Source organism: Chinchilla lanigera, unplaced genomic scaffold (genome assembly GCF_000276665.1).
Source record: "Chinchilla lanigera isolate Chin_1 unplaced genomic scaffold, ChiLan1.0 scaffold00003, whole genome shotgun sequence".
Classification (NCBI taxonomy): Eukaryota; Metazoa; Chordata; class Mammalia; order Rodentia; family Chinchillidae; genus Chinchilla; species Chinchilla lanigera.
In genome coordinates this window covers 19,468,584-19,490,433 of record NW_004955404.1, presented here as the reverse complement: position 1 = coordinate 19,490,433, position 21,850 = coordinate 19,468,584, and positions in this window count along the sequence as shown.

The window sequence follows — 21,850 nt, the reverse complement described above, 5'->3', positions numbered from 1 at the left end:
TTTTTCCAGCATCATTTACTAAAGAGGCTATCATTCTTCCAGTGAGTTTGTTTGGCCCCTTTATCAAAGATTAGGTGGCTGAGTGTGTTTGTGGTTGTGGCTGCTTCTTCTAGTTTCTTCTGTTGATCCTCAGGTCTGATTTTTAGCCAGTACCACGTTGATTTTATGAAAGTAGCTTTGTAGTATAATTTCAGGTCAGAGATTGTGATTCCACTTGACTTGTCACTGTTGCCCAGGATTGCTTTTGCTATGCTGGGTCTCTTCTGGTTCCAGATGAATTTAAGGCATGTTTTCTCGAGATATGTGAGGTATGCTAATGGTAGTTTAATGGCATTGTATTGAATCTGTGCAGCAATTTTGGAAGTATAGGCCCCCGAATTTCAAAGACGCAGTCCAAAATGATAATCTGAGATGGATACACACTTCTCTAATGAGGAGATACTAATAGCAAATAAATACATGAAAAAAAGTTCAGCATCATTAGTTATTTGAGAAGTGCAAATTAAAACAACACTGAGATTCCATCCCACCCCAGAAAGAATAGCTATCATCAAGAAATTGTTCCATAACAAATGCTGGAGAGGCTGTGGGGATTGGAAGTCCCATTTAACCCAGTTATTCCTCTTCTGGATATTTTCCCAGAAGAATTAAACATCATGCCAAAGCGATATATGTGCACCCATGTTTATAGCAGCACAATTTGTTATAGCTAAATCTTGGAAACAACACAGATGCCCATCCACTGAGGAATGGATAAAAAAGATGTGGTATTTTTATACTATGGAGTGCTACTCGGCTATTTAAAAAGATAAACTCCAAACTTTTGTAGGTAAATGGATGCAACTAGTGACCATACTCATAAGCGAAATAAATCGACCCAGATGTGTAAACATCATATTGTCTCCATAGTGTCAGAACCTGAAAGACCATGTAAAACTCAAAATGTACAAAAAAAAAAAAAAATTGTTAAGGGGCTGGGGATTTAGCTCAGCGGCAAAGCGCCTGCCTCTCAAGCGGAAGGTGGTGAGTTTGGTTCCCGGTACCAGAGAAAAACCAAAAAAAAAAAAAAACTCAAAATGTACAATAGATGCTAGGAAAGGGAAAGACATTGCTCAAAAGAAGGATTGAGTGGGATGAGGGCAAGAAGAAAAAAGAAAGAAGGAGGGTAAAATATTGAATAGCTCTGATAACTGTATTGCTGATGCCAGATGTTATATTGAAATGAACAGTTAATGCTTACAATTTTTTATGTTCTGATCGATTTTGGGTGCTTTTGTCTGGTGGTCTGAGCAACTGATTTGAAGGTAACAGTATGCAATGGAATTACAATGGTGAATTCCTACCATCTCGTCCACTGAAACTGTATTATCCTAATGGCTTTTTGAATAATTATTTTCTAATTCTTTTTAATGGTTTGAGAAATCTTTCATTCTTACATTTGGTAAACTGAGCAATGTAGTTGACATAGCAATATGCAATAGAACAATCACTGTTGATTCGTATTATTTTGCCTTGAGACCCTGTATCACTCAGAAAGTTCTTGCTTTGGTGTGTTTATGTTCATGATACTGGTATGCTTCTACTGTTCTATTTTTTTTTGTTTGTTTCCCATTTATTACTCTGTTTAAAAGAAAATAAATAAATAAATAAAATAAAATGATTAAAAAATAAAAGGAATACAAGGGTATCTGCTATCACCACTGATGCTCAATACAGTTTTTGAATACTAGCCAGAGCAGTCAGGTAATAGAAATAGAATAGTGAAAGCCATTCTGAACAACACGGAGAAGGCAGGGGGCATCACAATCCAACATTTAAAGTTATTTTACAAACCTACAGGGAAAAAACCAGCATAGTATTAAAAAGAAAAAAAGAAAAACAAAGAAAGAATAAAAGGAAGAAAGAAAGGAAAGACAGAAATGAAAGACAGACAGACAGACAGACAGAAAGAAAGAAAGAAAGAAAGAAAGAGAAAGAAAAGATCAGTGGAACAGAATAGAGGGTACAGAAACAACACCAAGCACATTCAGCTACAGTATCTTTGAAAAGGGTCAAATCCGTTCACTGGTGGAAAAATAGCCTCTTTAAAAACAGTTCTGCAGATTATCTTTCATCCTACACCAACCTAAAAGAAAAATAGATCAAAGATCTCAGTGTAAAAATTGAAATATTTAATCTGCCAAAAGATGAAATAGATAAAACTCCTGAACACACAGGCATGTAGCCAAGGACTTTTTGAACAAACCACAATGGGATGAGAAACAATACCAAAAGTCAACATATGGGATCATATCCATTTAAAAAGCTTTTCTGTGGCAAAGGAAACCAAGAGTGAAGAGTTTGGGTGAAGAGACAGTGCAGAGAATGGGAGAACATTTTTTACTAGCTATTCATCAGACAAAGAACTAATATCTAGACTACATAAAGAACTCAAATTTTAGAACCTTCAAATGTAAACACAATGCAAAATGGGCACCTGAAATGTGTTGACACTTCTCAGATGTAGAAAGACAAGTGGCCAATAAATGTATGAAAATTTTTAACATCATTTTCCATTTGAAAAATGCAAATTAAATAACACTGAGACTCCATTTCACCCCAGGACAAAAGCTGTATTCAAGAAATCAAATAACAAATGCTGGAGTATTTGTGAGGGGGAAAAGGAGCTCTTCTTCTTTGTTGCTGAGAAGTTAAACTGGTACAACCAACAAGGATGGAGATTCCTCGGGAAAACTAAAAATAGAAATCCTTTCACCCTGCTATTCCTTTACTAGATATTTTCCTGATAGAGTTAAACATACTGATTTACAGTGACATATACATATCAACTTTATTTTAACAGTTTAATTCATAATAGTTAAATCTTGGAAGCAACAGTGAATTTCCTCTAACAGATAACTTGATAAAGAAAATGTGATATTTATCCACAGTTGGGTGCTATTCTGCCAGAGAAGGATGAACTTGAGTAGGAAAATGGATGCACCTTGAAATCATAATGTTAAGTGAGATAAGTGAGACAAACAGGCTTAAAAATTCCATGGTTTCTCTTATGTGAGAACCTCACTATATCAGTAAAGTGAAAGAAGACAAAGAATAGACTGTAGGAAACAGTGAGATGAATCTTTGGTAGATAGGAAGGGAAATGAAAAATCTAGACAGGGCAAGGTACAGAAGGGAAAGTAGATTTTATAAAGGCAGGATTGCGCCATGCTGGGTAGATGCACCAAGCCATTAGGAGGAATGTCATCGTCATGGATAAAAATGATTGAGAAGTCAGGTACATGTACCAATGATGAACACAGCACAAGGCACTATAAATATGTACCTACAAAAATAATAATCAAAAATCCTCTTCATCTCACATTCTCAGCCTCTTTTCCCCATCTATTATTTTCTAGCAATTCTTTTACATATTGTTGGCATCTGAAGACAGTTGACATTTGCTTAAAATATCTTTTTTTGTCTGTTTTATTTTTGTATTGGAAATTGAACTCGGTACTTGGAGCTTGCCAAGCAAGATGCTGTGCCATTGAGCTGTATTCCCAGCCCAAAATATTCTTTTATACCCGACAAATAATCTATTTTTTATTTTATTCAAGAGTTGTATGTTCCCCAGTATTAAAACTGTTCTCCCAGCTTTGTTTAGCAAATTCCTGGTTTTAAAAGGTAGCTTTGTTATTATGAAACAATTTGTCTTCATCACTAAATATTGTAAGTACTTAATGGTGCTATAAGAGTAGGGAAGGCAAAATGCTTCCTACCCCACCTAGCTTTTTCTGTTGGGCCTGAGATTTACATTGACCCAAATCAGATAAACAAGAAAAGGCATATATATTTCATTTATATTTATACATGTGCATGGAAATCATCACGGTAACCAAAGAGTTAAAGCAACTAGGCCTAGATGTTTAAGTATTAAGTTGAATAAAGTCTGGTGACTCTGAGAAATCAAGTGAAACAGATGGGAGGTTAAAGGAAGAGATGAGTTATTTCAACAAGGTCAGCTTGTGGAGATTTCTCTCTTTCTCTGCTGTCTGTCTCTGATGATAATAATCTTCTCTAATTCCTGGCATTGAAAGAATATCTTTTAGAGGACAGACTTATCTTCTGCTTTCAAGAAGAGAAAAGAAGGGCAGAGTGCTGTTCTTGCATCTGCTTTGCTACGAATATCTTCAGTTCAGAGTAGTCAATAGAACAAACTGGCATGTACAGAAACCCCTCATTCAGAAGACAGGTCATGAATGTCAGTCTAACTGTGGTCTGTAAGTTTATCAATCATTTTTCTTAATATCTTCAAGAAGAATCATATATTGTACAAATGAATATGGTTGCTTTTACTGTTTTAATGTTTATAATTTCTAACTTTGAGAAATGGTTGTGGGCACTAGATAACTGGGGTGAGTGAAGTCTACAAATTATGCTTAATTTTCTCCTTTATATGGAGGTCAAAATATTTGCGTAATAAAATAGTGGATGAAACTAAGCACCCATTATAAATTTGAAACTTGTTTACTGTTGTTTGAAGCATAAATAAAACACCAGTTATTCATGCACTAATAATTTGCTTATGCCCTTTCTCAAAAGTTCATATAAATAAGCTATACTTACTTGTTATTTTTCTTTTATACCTGTTATTATTTCCTTGTCTAAATATTATTCTTTACAAATCTTGTTAACTGTACCTTAGTAATGCTGAACCTAGTCTATTACATAAATGTTATTTCATATTTCATGTTCTTGCCAGTTTGCAAATCTCCCTAAGAGAATTCCACACCACAACATTCCGTGTGATTAGTAAATAATGCTCACTGTTCTGCAGGAAGACAATTAGTTAAATTGTGTGTGTTCAAGGCCAAAAGAAACTTCTTTAGAAATATGATGGATCTAAGAATATTGTATATTAAAAAATAGTATTGTGCAAGCTATATGGTTAAGAGTTTAAGAATTCTGTTGTTGAAAATAGTCAGAGTCCATAGCTTTGTCCCACAAGCTGGCACTTAGCACCTTTTTCAGAAAGGAGATTATTTACTAAACATTCATTTGTGTGATTACGTACCTACCTTTAATTCCATTTGCTGATTTTGTAGCTAACATTTTATTATATTAACTTACATATTGTTTTACGCAAAAATGAGGTGACAGAGCCTAAAATAATTTATATTTTCAAAATTGCGATTTTATCATCTGCTAACAAATATTTGAACCCGTGGTAGAATCAGCCTAAGCAGGTTGTTGTTTGTTACTCACTTTCTATAAGGAATACTATAGTGAATATAGCCTCTCATTCTTCACTCCCTTTGTCAAGAGATTATTTTGGATAACAAGAAGGATGCACTGAAGTTAAGTGATTAAAATAGTTTTGTTCATAACAACTAAAAGTGATTGTCTTAAACTTTACTTCTCTTATCTGGAATCCTCTCTGCTTTCAGGGTTCTTTATATTAGTAAATATAAACCTTACCCCTCCTCCTACAAGCTTTGCCACTGCTGTGGCCTCAGCTGCCATCTCTCACCTGAATTGCTTCAGCAGCCTTTGCACTTTCTCTTTTACCTTCTCACATCTAGTCTGTTCTCTCGTTGCAGGTAAAATGATTGAAAGGTAACCACCAGTGGCACTCCTTCACAACCAATTACTGATCTTCGCAATTTACTAAGAGTTGTATTCAAAACTTTGACTTGATCTTTGATGTTTGAGAATGTAAATATAATAGTCAACATTTCTACTATCCCTACACACACACACACACACACACACACACACATGAGCGTGCCATGTCTGTCAACTTTGTCTTCTACTATTTACCCTTTGCACTCACTAATTTATCATGTGTGACATCAGTGATAATACTGATGCAGCAATTACCCTCTTATATTTTCTTTGTACACCCATTGACAGGAGTTATACTCTTCAGATATCGACATTCAGGTTTTCTCATTTGCTTTGTCTTTCTAGTCAAATGTCTGTGTTTTAGAGAGGTCATTCCAGTCCATCCTGTATAAAGTGGCAATCACACACTTCAGTGTCTTCTTTATTCTTACAGTCTCTTTGACAGAGTGAAAACAAACAATTAGTGTATAAATAAATAGGTGTGCAGAACTTCTGAAATCATTCTAAAAATTTCTTTTGATGTAAAAAAGGACAATCTTTTTTAAAATAACATTTTAATTGAACAGAAGGGTTAGGTGCATGCATGATTAAATGTAGGGTTATTATGTCTGTTTGCTTCACATAGTCTAATGACTGGGCTTCCTGCCCCTCATGAAACACTTCTTTGATTCACTTCTGACTGTATAGGCTCACTTTTTCCCTTGCATAACCCTATATTGTAGTAACAGTAATGGCAATAACAATGATAGTAATTAGCCTTCATTGAGCATTTAGTAGGTGTCACCCAAGCTAACTGCTTCACACAAATTATCTCATTTACTTTCCACAGCATTATTCTGGAGGTATATTATGATCTAATTCCAAGTAAGGAAAATAAAGTTCTTGAAGATAGGTACATCACTCAGCATCACACAAACAAGAGATGGAATATTGGTAGAATTTAGAGACAAAGATCTTTGGCGCAGTTACATTGTCATACTACTACTTAACGAGTGCCCTATGATCTTCTGAAACATGCCTTTCTGAACGTCCTAACAGACAGTAGTCCTGGCGTCCTTGTATTTGTTGAATCTGCTTGGATAAAGCAAAAAGGGACTTATTTATGTCTTTATGTCAGTATGTTTTGGTTTTATATGCTGCAGTTCCAACACATTAAAACCTGAAAAAATAAGCATAGCTTTATAATTACTATAAAATTTACTTTGTTAAGATTGTGGTCCTTTTGAGAATTAACAGTTGAAAGCCCTGATACTTAAACAAAGTAAACTGAAGCTATCTTAAAGGCTGAGAGCTGTTTCAGTTGCCTTTTGGAAACTTGCACTCTATTTTAAAACAAAGGTAAAAATCAAGCTAGAACAACAAATTGTTTTGCCCTGAAAGATCACCTCTCCCTGAAGGTTTCCCTAAAACTATTTCTTATTTTAAGTAGACATTTAGCTTTGCTACTGCTCCTTCTCTGGGAAGAAAGATGCAAGATCTTGATAAATTTAACATTCCTTATACTGAGAATGTCTCCCAGGAGGCACAACCACTTGCAGCATTAGATACAGACTCCTGGTAAACACCCTGTGAAAGCAACACTTAGACAAAACCAAAGTTTCAGTATAAACTCCTTCCCTCTCCCCTGAAGCCAGTATTTGACTTCTGACAATTTATTCTCTTAAGAGTTTCAGAGGATTTCTTTTTCTGTATAGATCAACTTGCAAATGTGAAAGGAGACATTTATGGTAAAACATTTGATAGTTCTCATTCACTTTATGTTCTATGAACTGTTAATTTTTACCTTGTTAGAACTACCTATGAAGCATTTAAACATGCAGATAAATGCAACACCTTAAAATTATCGGAATGAAAGACTCTTGCTGGGTACTTGTTTTCAGAGACTTTCTCAATAAATAGTAAACTTCCTCATTGAAATTTCAGGTTAATAATTATCCTAATTATTTACAGCATGCTATATACTGAATCTAAAGGAATTACATATATATATTGAATAAAAAGTAAATTATACAGTAAATTTAAAAGAAAAGGGAAAAGTAAACATGGGGATGCAACTTAGAGCAGTGTGCCAAAGCTGATTCATGTAGCCAGGCATGCAATTGGTATGCTGCATGTACAGGAAACTGCAACTGTCATACACATTTGGAAACATGAAGCGCTTGCAGGTTCAACATTTATTCACTTTTAGGGGATAACTGAGGATAGTCAAGCTCACTGTCAACAAATAGAAAGTCACAGTCACCCCCTCCACCGCTCCCCATCCCTCCTTTTCATTCATCTCTCTAAATCTGTCAGCTTTCTATCTTTGAAATAAATGACAGAAAATTTACAATACAATATTGTTATAATCAAAAATACATTTATTAATTTTAAATGATAAAGCCTACACCCTTATACCAGGATATATATATATATATATACCATATTACTTATGCTACATAAATTAGTATACTCTCTAAGACATATAATTCCTTACTATGTACATGCTACATGCAATGTCAAATTGGAATTATTGGCATTATTTTAGTATGTTATGGGAATTCTGTATTAACAGTGATGTGCTTCTTTTTTTTATATTTTTTTTTTTATTTTTTTATTTTTTTTGGTTTTTCTCCAGTACCGGGAACCGAACTCACGACCTTGCGCTTGCCAGGCAGGAGCTTTTGCCGCTGAGCTAAATCCCCAGCCCCGTGATGTGCTTCTTTATGACATCTGGCCAAGGCAGCCTCACTCATGCATCTCCACATTCTAATACGCCTGATACTACAGAATAAAGGTCTCTGTCTTAGGTCGAGACTTAATTTTCCCCTTTGAAAATTTGCACGAATAAGTTTGCAATTTCTCTATGTGGCTTTGTTATTCCTTTCTCTGGAAAAGCAGCTTTTTCTCTGAATGACTGTCATAAATTATACTGAGACTACCACAATGGGTTTTAGCCCAGTCCTCTGTGAGTGTAAGTTTCAAGCTTTGTGGTAGTGTAATACACAATGTGTGAGTATTTTAATGATGAATTTTACTTTGCAAGTCATATTTCATTTATTTTCTTGAGACCCTAGATAGCTCAAGTCAATCACTAATTTGCTAGAAGTTTATCATGGGATCATGCATTTACATTGGTGAAAAATATATACAAAGACAATGTGTGATGAAGAACCATAACACTTTTTATCTAGGTCACTCCTAATGAGTTGCATGGGAATCTTACTTTATTTTAATTTACAAGATGAAGAAATTAAATAATAAAAATAATAATGTAAAAACTTAATCCAATTGAATGCTTGCATTAGTACAATATTTTATTTGTGGTATGCTGCTTAATAATTACTTATTTCTTGACAGTAGAAAAACAGGAATTAAGCTTCCCATAGGCAAACACTTATAAATTTACTTTTAACCAGACTAATACCTTATGAGCTATAGTGTTTGGATTATAGTTTGGCCAGTGAATAACCTGCTGCTTCACAGATCTTTGTTTAATATTTCCAAAAATACTTATAAAATTGAATTCTCTTTTAATGCTGAATTATCAATCAGTGCACAAATATACATGTCTATCCTCTGAAGAGAGTTGAAAGGTCGAGAAAGATTTGATCTACCTGATAATACAACATGCATGTGGCTCATGCATAATTTAATAAGAAATGATGTCAAAGTGGGTTTTTAATATTTAAGACATACTTCCAGTTTATTGGTTTAAGACCACAATCACTGGTTAGCTCAATATTCTGATCTTTGCTGACTTTCCCTTCCTCAAGGAAGACCTGGTGCAGCTCTGGTAGTTAGAAGTTGTCAGAGTGGTGCATGTTTATTTTCTGAGCTAATTCTCATCTCTTAACCCGTTAGGCAGGACTGGTGCAGACAGTGGGATCAGAGGTCCAAGCCCAGTGGAGGGGGAAAAGCCACGACACATGAGCAGTTTTCCCATAACTGCTGAAATTCCCGGGCAGTGGGGCACATTTGCCTGCTCCTTGAATGAGAGGAGCTGCAAAGCCACGATGCAGAAAATGTGCACAAAGATGGGGTGGATTTGCGGCTATTTTACAGTCAAACACAGATGTTCTATTTCATGTGCTGTGAAGAGTTCTTAAGTGAATCATAGGAAGGTGGCAGTTCCCGGTGCTCGGATACGCCACAACACAAGGACACCCAGCCTTCTCACCACAACTGGATACCCCTCCCAGAGTGGGTTAGTTTGTTCATCTGAAAAATCACTTTGTCCTGCTAGGAAAATTCCCCCCAGGAGTTGTAACTTGGGATAATGATCTATTTGGTGCCTTGGAAGCAATTTCTCTTTTTATATCTTTTACTCACTGACACGTTCATTATGACAGTATGATACAGGCAATTTTAATCCATAATTATTGCTTGTTACCTAATTGCTTTTTAGACACTTTTGAAGTTAGCCTTTAGCAACTCAGGGTAGGCCCATTAGTGCAAGAAATCCTATCTGTTGGCTGTTTCATTGGAGAGATTCTGTTGCTTCATTTTCAGCCATCAGAATTGTTAAATAAACTGCAATTACTGACCCTTTTAAAAAGCTCTTTATTTCATTACTACACATTCATGCTACTCAGAGACACTTCGGTTGTAACTGATACATCTCTTATTGGAAAAAAAAGTGGAAATTATAGACAGGGAAGAAATTACTGGGAGGGATTGCTAGCTGGAAAAAAAAGAGTTTTCTCCATAGTCTAGTCCAGTTGCAAGAACTCTTAAGCAAGTATATCATTGTAATGTTTTAAAAATGACACCATTAAAATCTTCCTTTTCTTATTTTATATTCACTTAAGCAAATACCTTTCATGGTCATTATTATCTCTTGTTTTTGCTCTTTTTCATTGGCCCAATAAACTGCAGCAGGATATAGGTCAGGTAACTTAATTTCCTGTGCTAGCTTATATTAAAGAAGGAGAGCAACATCACAGAAATAAAGTTCTATGGCATCTGGCATTTCTCATTAATCATTCTAGAAGCTCTGCTTCTCCCTGACATTTGAGTTTTTAAGTTCTCTGTGAAATGCTCTGTGATATGCAATGTGAGATAAGGTGAGTGATGTTAATTAAGAGAATCTGCAGGGTAAAATAGAGGTTATTCATCCTTATTGACAGAGAAAAGCCAAAAGCAACTTTTACATGGAGTACAGTAGGTGCTTAACATTTGCTTGTCACATTATCATAGTGGATACCTGGAGTTGTCAGCAGAGTGCATCTTTTCTAGAAGTTTTTTCTAGCGATGTACATGCTAAATATGCAGAATAGCCTTACAATGTATTGTTCAACCTAGACATACTTGAGAATGTATTAGGTGTTATTAATGGTTACATGATGAGGCCGCCATTCTCCAAAGCAAAGCTGAATGTGACTGACTTATGAACACCGTCAAAACACTGCAAGATTTAGTTTCTGACTTGAGACAGATGCAGAAATTCTTACACAAGTGTTGATGAACAGATGTGAAATTAAACCATGTTATTCATTTTTACATGAAGAAAGGAGAATGAGAACAAAGCTAGTGTAGGAAATAGAGAACAAAATAAGAAAATCATCACTGAGAAGCAGATTGAGAAAGGGCTGCTTCATGTTTCCTTGAAACCCAAATAAGTACCGGCCCTTTCCTTGTTTCTTTTAAATAATTGTATTGTCGATGAATAATTGATGATTGTGTGCACTTATGAAACACAATAGGAAGTCTTAACCTCTAACTATATTGTATTCAATGAGGTTTTGTTTTTTAAATTTTTATTTGGTTCTTCTGTTCTCATTCTGTGATTCAGATTAGGGTTTGTCATTTGCAAACAACTGATTTAGCCAACATGTGATTGAACTATTCATGTACCACACAATATATTTTTTATTTTAAATAATCATGTAAGAAATACTCTGTAAGAGTAAGAATTCCCAACACACTAGAATGAAAACTAAGATCAAAAGACAATCCAATACTACATCATCCTTCATTAGCAAATATAAATTATTTAAGCCTTTCTTGTGGCCTCAGTCCCCAGGACTTCTTACTTATAAAAAAGGTATGGTTTCATAGTTATATTTTTGTGTACTCCAGGAGGTATGGAATATAATTTAAAACTGTGATCTTGGGTCAGAGGAATATGAGGCATTTCATACTCACTGCATAGTTCAGTCCATGGATTGAAAACTAGTCTCATGAATTCTTAAATTTTCTCAGAGGAAATCTTATCCATGTTAGGATATTTCTTAAAGTGTTAAGTTCATAGCTACTCAGGTGACTTTCAAAGTATCATTCTTCACTGAATCAAGAAAATCTAATTTAACTTTTTACACTTTAAGAATGAATATTCTTGAGAGACGGTCTCTTCTGATCAGTGCTCCATCACCCTGTGCAACTGGGAGCACAAAACACAAAACTCAAAGTGTATGTTCTTAAAATCCCAAAGAGAAAGTTAGAGAAAAATCAGTAATACCTGAAATGAGATATAAGTTCTCAAGAAAAGAGCTTCTGTGGGTATTAAAGTAGGAGGATTAAGGGACATACATTCCCCATAAGTTGTGTGCTTTTGGTTTGTTTTAAAAATGCTAAATCGATATAGAGATTAATACACTTAGCAAAAATTTCCTATAAACTTCGTAGTAATCCCTTGGAAATCCTCAATTTTCATGTAAATTTTTATAATACAGTAATACATGAAATTATATCAGATTTTTTATGACAAACTGTACTATCAAAGTAGTGGTGTATACCTCACATACAGCTTTTTTTGAAAAATATTGCACAAATGGATGTCTGTTTGTTAAAAAAGAGGAAAGAAGGGGCTGGGGATTTAGCTCAGTGCCAAAGCGCCTGCCTGGCAAGCGCAAGGTCGTGAGTTCGGTTCCCGGTACCGGAGAAAAACCAAAAAAAAAAAACAAAAAGAGGAAAGAAAGACATTGCATATAGAAAAATAATAAAATTACAAAATAGATTTCAAGAAATTGTAACATTTGATAATTGATAATTAAATTTTAATTCAGATAATCAAAATCCAAACATCAAACCATTTGAATTTGGATTTTGATGTAATCCTTTTTTTCTTTCTTTTTTTTCTTTTTTGTATCAGAAATCAAACTCAGGACCTTGCACTTGCCAGACAGGCGCTGTAGCCCTGGGCTGTGTCCCTGACCTTGATGCAATCTTATGAGCAAAAGTTGCAATGAGACAGGAAAAAATGATGAGAGCAAAGACCGTGCTATTTTTATATCTTTCCAGCCATAGTCACCTAGAACCCAGAAAATGTATCATGCTTCCCAAGTTTTCATGAATAAATAGGGTTGTAACTTCTGTGCCAATTTTAAATATATGTAAGAAAAAAAACTTAAGGAAAGGTTACACTTATTTAATTAAATAATTTAATATGATTCTCCTCTAGCCTCTGGTACTGAGAATATCTAATTTGTGCTAAATAGTATTAATAGATAATTTAACCTCTGTATTATCAACTGAAAAAAAATTATCAACCAAACAACTTAGGATGGGTGAATATATAGATATGTATCTGTAAAATACTAAAAATGGGACATGAGGATGAATTTGTGCTAACTTATAAACTTTAAATTACTCTTATACTATAAATATTCTCTATGGCTTTAAGTATTTCAACATGATTTTCATGGTTGGTTAAATTTCCATCTTATAATTTTGTTTACTTAGTCTTGACTTAGTAACTACTCATTTGATTTTCATTTGTAGAAGTAATATTCACCTGAAAATCTCTGCATACCACCCAGTTAATGTTCTCCATTTTGCAGGAAGAAGTTATGTATATGGTAGTTCTCCTATTAGAGCACAAATTCATTTCTATCACATATGTCCACTAAGAAAATAGAAATTCAATCTATGTTAGCATTAGCCTAGGGAAAAGAAAATTTTGAGAGAAAATTATTCTTAATTATGTCCCCTAGAGACAAATAACATTGGCAAATGGATATGTTTCTATATACAAATAATTTTCATTTGACATAAATTATTAAATCCAAACATGGTAGTAAGTAGACATCAGAAATTGGATTTAATGTATTCTATGTCATTATTTATTTAGTAGCATAGCAAGCTTTATGACCTATCCTCTAAGTAACTAGGAAGTCTAAAAATGATCCTGTCTGTAGCTACATGGATACAGTAATTGGTGGAATCCTTCAGTCTGTCATCTTTGTTCTGAATGTATTTTTTATGTTAATTCATTCATATGTTTATCTTTCTCATTAGACTGTGGGTGCTTGGGGAGAATTACACAGAGTCCAGCAAGTAATTGTAGCTTAAATATTGAAAATAACAAGATTTTGTTCTTTATTTAACTTTAATTGTCAACTGATAAAATTAGTTTTTAAACTTTAGCATTTAAAATAAAATAACTTGATATCAAATTATCACCATGAAAATATACAACTCAACAGAAATAGAAATTAGTAATTAAGAAACTTATAATGATTTAAATTAATCTAGAAATCCAATAAATTTAACAATTTTCAAAACCTATGAATGAAAAATTTCTCTCATGAAGACTTCACACACATTAAAATAAAAGTAAAACCTTACATAATTTAATATTATTTTAAATTTCACTTGTTCATGTTAATATCTTCTTAATGTTATATCAGGAAAAGTTAAATATGAGGTTTGAAGGGGTCAGTGGAAGAATTTCCTAGAATTTTTCTCTCAAAAGAGAAAAATACAGTTTTAAATTATGTGATTATATGTGCAACTAGATGATATGGTAAATGTTAATTTAGAAACTGTTTCATATAGTAAAAATAGTGACCACATTGTTTAAAAAACTTTTTTGATAAAGTGCTCTCAATAGAATCATTGCATCATGCAACTACATACATATTTGGATTTAGATAATTTTGAGATTATCAACAAATGTAAGTCATGAAGATTTGGCAACCACTTTTAAATGTAGAAGACAGCTAATCTTATGGATAAAACATTCTGAATAATATGTATTTACATCATTTTTTTTTTTTTATTTTTTTCCAGTACCAGGAATCGAGCTCACGATCTCGCGCTTGCCAGGCAGGTGCTGTGCCGCTGAGCTAAATCCCCAGCCCCCTGAATAATATGTATTCATTGGAGCCTATCTCTTTTAATTTATTTTGTAAATTTTTTTAATATTATATGACAAATTCTTTGTAGTAATTTGGCTCCCATCTCAAATATCTGAGATTTTATATATATATATATTAGATAATTGCATGTAAAAATTCAGAAATCATACATAACTTTTAAAGGTATAGCTGTATGTCTCTTGGTATGCAAAAAATATAATTTCTGTAACTGAATCCTATTGTCATATAATTCTGATTGAGGAAAATGTTTAACTCAACTGTGCCTGTCTACTTTAGTCAATCTAGATTTCACTCCTATACCTTGCTGGGACTTTGGATTTTCAGATGACAATACAGGGGAGTCACATCAGTGTAAAGTGAGACTAGGCCTCAGGACAAAACAAATAGAGGCTCTGCTCCTTAACATGCTCCAGAAATCCTTTCACATTTCCAGGTCATTTAAATCATGCAGTTCATTCTTATTTTGTCTATGTTCTTTTCATAGATGATAGGTAGATAGGTAGATAGATAGATAGATGGATGATAGATAGATGGCCAGACCTCTTTTTTCCGGGGCATCTTCTTCCTGAGCCCCTTTTCAAATAATATTGGGTGATTTTCAAACCACATTGAAACATCTAAAGTGCCTGTAAAGTTTTCTTAGCCCTTCTCAGGCTAAACTACCAAAATTTCAATGCTGCTTTATCTAGTTCAAAATACCTTCAAAAAATAAGGATTCTTAGCCCATCAGAGCTATTCTAAAAAAAAATACCATAGAATGCCTATCTAATAGCAATCAAAATTTCTTATAAATTAGGAATCTGGAGAATTGAAGGTCAAGGTTCCGGCAGCTTTGGTGTCTGCTGGACCTCACTCTAGGTCATAGAGTGTGCTGTCTATTTGATTTTCACATGGTGGAAAGGAAAAAGAAGTTTTCAGCAGCTTCTCTTATGAAGGTCTTTCCCTCATGACAGTCATCACCCAAAGGTCCATTTTTAGCAGGGTCACATTGTGATTAAGCTTTTACATATAAAGTATAAGGTGGCCTGAGAATTTGGACAATGAGAATTTGGACAATAGCACCAGGGTTCACCCCATAAATAAAGAACATTTACTTGCAAATTTTGAAGCTGCTATGAAAATGCTTTTGTTTTACTCTCAAGATGTAGACATAGATACAGACTTGAATGCAGTGTCCCCCATGTTCACTGAGACTCAAAAACTACCCTGTTGATTTCAGATTTATTTTAGCATTTATATATGTATTCATGTACATGCATACAGATTTGTAGTGTGCTCTACCATGGAGTTAAATCCCTGTAGAAGACTTTAAAGTCTTCCTTTATTACAGAGCAGTCGGAAAGAAGATTGTGTCTTACCTATCATCTTTGATTTAGTGCATATTTTAAGATCCAAGTTTAAGCACTATGTCAAGCCTATATTCCCTCCAAAATGTGAAGCTGCCTTATGAAAGTTGTATAGTTGATATCATAAGAAGTGGATTAAAAATAGATAAAGGAGCTTCATCAAGTCATTACATAACTGTTCTAACATCTTAGGTTAATGGATTGGACTAAATTATTTAACTTTAAATATAATTCTGGATTTTCAGAAACTACAAACAAGCAGCCAAATTAAAAACCAGATTGATACCAGAGAAGTAAAATGACATTATTATGACCATGAAAATTTTCATCTGGGGGAGGCACATCTGTCTAAACAACGCTGCTGTTAAAAATATTCAGAAAGAATTTAGGTACATTAAAAATAGATGTCTCTTTATTTCAATCCCATTTGCAAAACATTGGGGCTTATAATTCCAGACTTATTCCTGTCTAGGTTTAATTATTTTAAATGAAGTAAAGAATATAGCAATAACTATAAGTAACAGAACAGGGCCATCTGCTGTTTTCCATGATGTTTTTTTCTTCAAAACTGATGTACACCAACTAACACCACACAATTTAAATTATATTCAGTTATGGTCCACCTTTTGATTTTAGAATCTCTGCCTCCCACAGGATAACTTAATCCATTCTAAAACTTCAGAGGATATGAATGTTGTTTTTTTCTTGAATATCTCAATGTAGTTTGACTTCTTGTCAAAAATTAGAAGACTCTATAGCAGTGTTACTAAAATAACGGTGCCTATAACTTTACTCAGTGTGAACCTTTGTTCTGTTTGGTGAATTACCCCAAGCATCTACATTTTCTAAATTATAACCAATAAGTGTCTTAAGACTATTAGAATGCAAAATTTGAGTAGACTCAATCTGAGAATTGGTAGTGAGGTCTCTACAAAAGCAAAGGGGGATTATAAGAACTCAAACTATTCTGGATATCTAGATAAATATCTATATAGATGATAGATAAATAGATGTGATAGAGATATTATATAATGTGTATAATATACACAGTGAGTTGATACATTAAGTGAGAATCCTGACTGTAAAGTTTGTCATAGTTCTTTCCTGATGATATACTGGCTTCCTAGATATTAACTTCATTTATATTATCACACTATAATCCTTTATATGGCTCAGAAATAGCTCATCAAACTTTCATGTCTTAGGAAAATAATGAGAGGTTACTGTCATTTACCTTGTTGTTGACATTGCTATGCGATCAAAATGAAAAGGCAGGAATTATCATAATTGCAAAATGGATACACAATCCAATATTTAGTAACACTGCTTTTTAGGATTCAACAGTTTGCCTAAATAAATGATAAGGTCACTGTACTCTGGAATATCAATAACATAAATACCATGTCCAACATTAGAATGACGATAATTAAGCCCCTACTGAGCTAACTTCCAAATCATGTAAAAGTTGATTGTAACCTATTGTTTTCTCTCTCTCTCCCTCTCTCTCTCTCTTTCTTTCTCTCTCTCTCTCTCCCTTTATGGCTCTTCCTCTCCCTTTCTCACTCTTCTTCATATAATTCTCTGGAAAATAGAGAATTTAAACAGCAGATAAGTATGCACCTCAATTAATTGAATATTCTCCTAGGTAATATCATAATAGCCATATTGACAAAATGAGATGCAAAAAGTATATTTCTCAACAACTTAAGCTGTTCTGTATCCTTTATGTACTTCTGATGCACTGCATAGACCTACTTTCAGTGTGGCTTTTTGACCTAATCTACATGCCCTCCACAATGACACAGATTTCTGTGTCCTCCACAATTCCCTCCACAATGACACAGATTTCTGCCGAGGAAATCATGGGGATGTAAAATAAATAAATCATTTCCATTTTATAAGGTATGCAAATGTGAATGCTTTCTCAGAAATAGTATAAATAATTCTTCAAACTGTAGTGTGTTTTATTTCAAAATAGCTACTTTTCAATAACTACCATTTGTGGTGTAATATATGAAACTTTTACATGAGATGAATGTCACTTTCTTTACTATTTACAATTGTCAGCCTGCAGTCAGGTCGTTCAATTATTAGACTTTCGAATTTACCCACACTCTATAATTTGTGCTGTGAGGAAAACAGTAGAATGATTTGCTTAAATATTAAATGTCCATCCTAAATGAAAGAATTATTAAAGGATTTAGTGGAAATTTGTATTACCTAAAACCTTTCTTGATGAAAAGAACATTTTATAGCTATGTTTCATTCATTGCATTCCTTTATGGGGAAAACTGAAGAAGGTTTAGGCAAAGATATCCAAACTCTTGACTCGGTGGAATGGCTCTTCCAGAAATAGTACCATTCTCTCTGCCTCCAAAAGATGGAAGGAACGTTGACTCACGTCCTAGTAGATGAAACATAGGAGATTTTGGGAGGAGGAAACTGAAATATAGGGAAAATCACAGAGTTATTTAAGAGGATGAAAACATACAAAGCTTGAGAGTAAAAAATAAAGTAGTGATAGCTTTTCATTAGCAAGAATCTTTCTGTGTAATAATGTTCTTGGAATTTCACTGGAGGCATCATATGTCTGGCTTCCTGTGGTTCACCCTATTCAGGAACCACTATAAAATCAATTTGTCAGCCTCGAGTGAATCAGTGAAAGGAAAATAAAATCATCACTTGCCCTGGAGTCAAAACAAACTTAGAAAGTTGAGGAGAATAACAAGGAAGCACGAAATTTATGACACAAAGACAAAGGTAGAAAGCAGAAATTGAACTCTAATAACCACTTAAAACAGAAGCCTAATTAGTATCTACAAAAACACTTCAGGAGGCTAATTCTTATTTTCTGGAAATTGGAGATGGAGTTCAGTTTTGGCCAGAAGTTTTCCTGGCACAGTAGCCAGTAACATGACCTTATAAAGTGTAAAACATTTCACATAGACTAATGGGAAAGAGAGATAAATCTAAGCGGTATCAATCAAATATATGTCCATTCTTACATCAGAATGGGTCAAAAATTCATCCAATCTATCGGACCTAGAACTGGACACGGAATTTTTAGGGATTTCGATTTATTGCTGACAATTCTTAGACCAAAGTAATTTAAGCATTATAGCCAAAACCAAACAGCCAACCCAAAGTGAGGTGTTTTATTGAAAGCTAGCTGTTATGTACAAAGGAGATTCAGCAATTTGAAATTTTACAGGAATATAATGAATAATTAACAACCAAACTCTAGGTTTATAAAAAAGCTTATCCTGTACGTCTACTGCATAAACTGAAAATCGCAGTTCAAACTCCCTGAGCGAGGCCTGTTAGGAGGTGTTCTCTCCCACTTAATATCATCTTTCACAATCTGGATAAAACATTCATTGATTATTTACAATTGTCAGCCTGCAATCAGGTCATTTGTACAGATCATTAGATTTCCAAATTCACCTACACTCACCTATTTGATAGTGTATGGCTCAGTTTTTCTTTTTTTTTTTTTTCTTGTTTTTGAAAGACAAAATCATTGGTTAAAAAAATATATTCCTTATTTCAGAAGAAAGAAAACATCAAATCTGACAGAAAAAATGCAATGTGAATCATCAGAATGGAAGCATTTTAACCCTGGATTACTTTGTAAGACTGGTAATCAATAAGAATTTAGTAGAATTAAAATGTTTACAAATATCTACAGTTATATATGACCCTGTAAATACTACGTTGAAAAATTAAGACTGGTATATTAACTACATTCTACATTTACTATGAGCTGTTATTTCTGGAAGAAAAATAACTGGTGAAATATGTAAAAATATGCAAAACAACTTGAGTCATTTGCAGGAAAATGTATACATCTCGAGACCATAGTGTTAATTAAAATATGTAAGGCACATAAACTTAAATATGGCACGGGTTCTCTTATATGAGAAACTCAAAATGTAGAAGAACAAAATAAAAGATATATCACAGGAAGTAGGGAGGCAGATCTTTCTCGATGGTAAGGGCATCAAGAGGTGGAAGGATGGGGAGGCAGGTGAGGGAAACAGGATGCAAAAACGACTGTAGATGTATCCTGTAGCACGAACCAACTACACAAAAGGAAAGTAAATGTTGTGAACAGCAAACATTTACTAATAAAAATGTTCAAAACTATGCAAAATAAAAGTATGTCATCTGCATACCATTTTAGGAGAGCCAGGCAGCTAGTCTTCCGGGGCTTTCAAGTCACAAATAGGAAGAAGTGCCTTCGGTGTGGTGCCACCTTAGAATTCACATGCTAGTAACTGCACAGAAACTAAATGCTAAGAAATTTAAATATTCTCTCTTCCAGTTCTGAAAAATATAGCCAGGAATATGCTATATTTTTTTCGAGTAAAATTGCCAGATGTACTAAGTATATTAGAGGAAATTTAGGCCAAACAGAACTCACACAAACCAAAATAAAACCACAAGTGAGATACAAAATGTCACAAATATGAAAACTGATCCTGGAGCAGTGCTAGAAGTGCTATCACTGGATATGGTAATGGTGAGAGCTTTGGTATTACTGATTGTGGAAGGATCAGAGATAAGGCCCTGGGACTATGAGACTTGGAGTTGATACTTAAACTGTCTTCAAGGACTCTGAAAAGAATAAATAATTTCTGGCTAGTAGCATAGCAATATGAAAAGCAAGCTCAGTCTTTTTGGATTTTGGGATTCCCCTGAGATAGTATAACCTTAAGTATGTGCTTTGCATCTATTTATATTTTGAAATTGCATTTGCTGCAGGATGTATAAGTTAAGAAATTAGCATAAAAACACTGCACAGTCTGGAAGAAGAGAACACAAAATGCTGTTGGGAAATCACACCATAACTCAGGCAGCATGGACTAAGTAGAGACCTAAGAAATAGCCTCACTGAAGACAGGCACAGAATCCAAACCTTCAAAATTTATGAAGAATTAATTAATTATAAGTGGGAAGGAGTGAGCTTAATGGACAAAGTAAATCACACTTTAACAATGAATATAGTAGAAAATTTTATTTAAAAAAATCTGTAGTAATAAAATAGTTAAATTCAAATATGACCAAAAATGTGATTGAGCTTATATGACACAAATGTGGTTGAAGAGGTGAGGAAACTGACACTACACAGCACAATCTAGCACAAACAATTATAGGAAGAGACAATCAGAAGGAAATTCTTAAAAATCTTGAGAAAAATGAAAATATACCTTAATAAAACATATTTCAGAATTTCACAAAGGCAAGGTTAAAACACTTGTTTAATAGCAATAAATTGTGCCACTGAGAAAGAAGGAATATTTCAAATATATTATCTAACTTGATACTAAAAGGATGAGAAAATGAAAGAAAGTAAGCTTAAAATTATCATAAGTAAGTACAAAGGTCGGAGCATAATATATCATATAAGAACAAACATATGAGCTCATAGAAAAATAGTTTGTTGATAAGTTTAAATTGATAAATCTTCACTAGAGTACAGAAAATTGGAGAAGATTCAAATAAATGACATAAATATTGTGATAAGCCACATTAAAATGGGGAGTCAAGTATAAAGGATTAGAGAATGTTAGCAATAATTAAATTTCAATAATTTGTTTAGCCTTCAAAACATGCATAGATTCCTAGTAACATACAACAAATGCTAGATGAAGAACAAATGGCAAGCTTATACACACCAATAACAACTAAAGATTGAATCAGCAATCAAAAAGTCCCAACGAAAATTCCATGATCATATGTCTTTGCAGGTGTCTTGTATCAAATATTCCAAGAATAATTATTAAAAACTCTTCTTAGATTTTCCAGAAAAAAAAA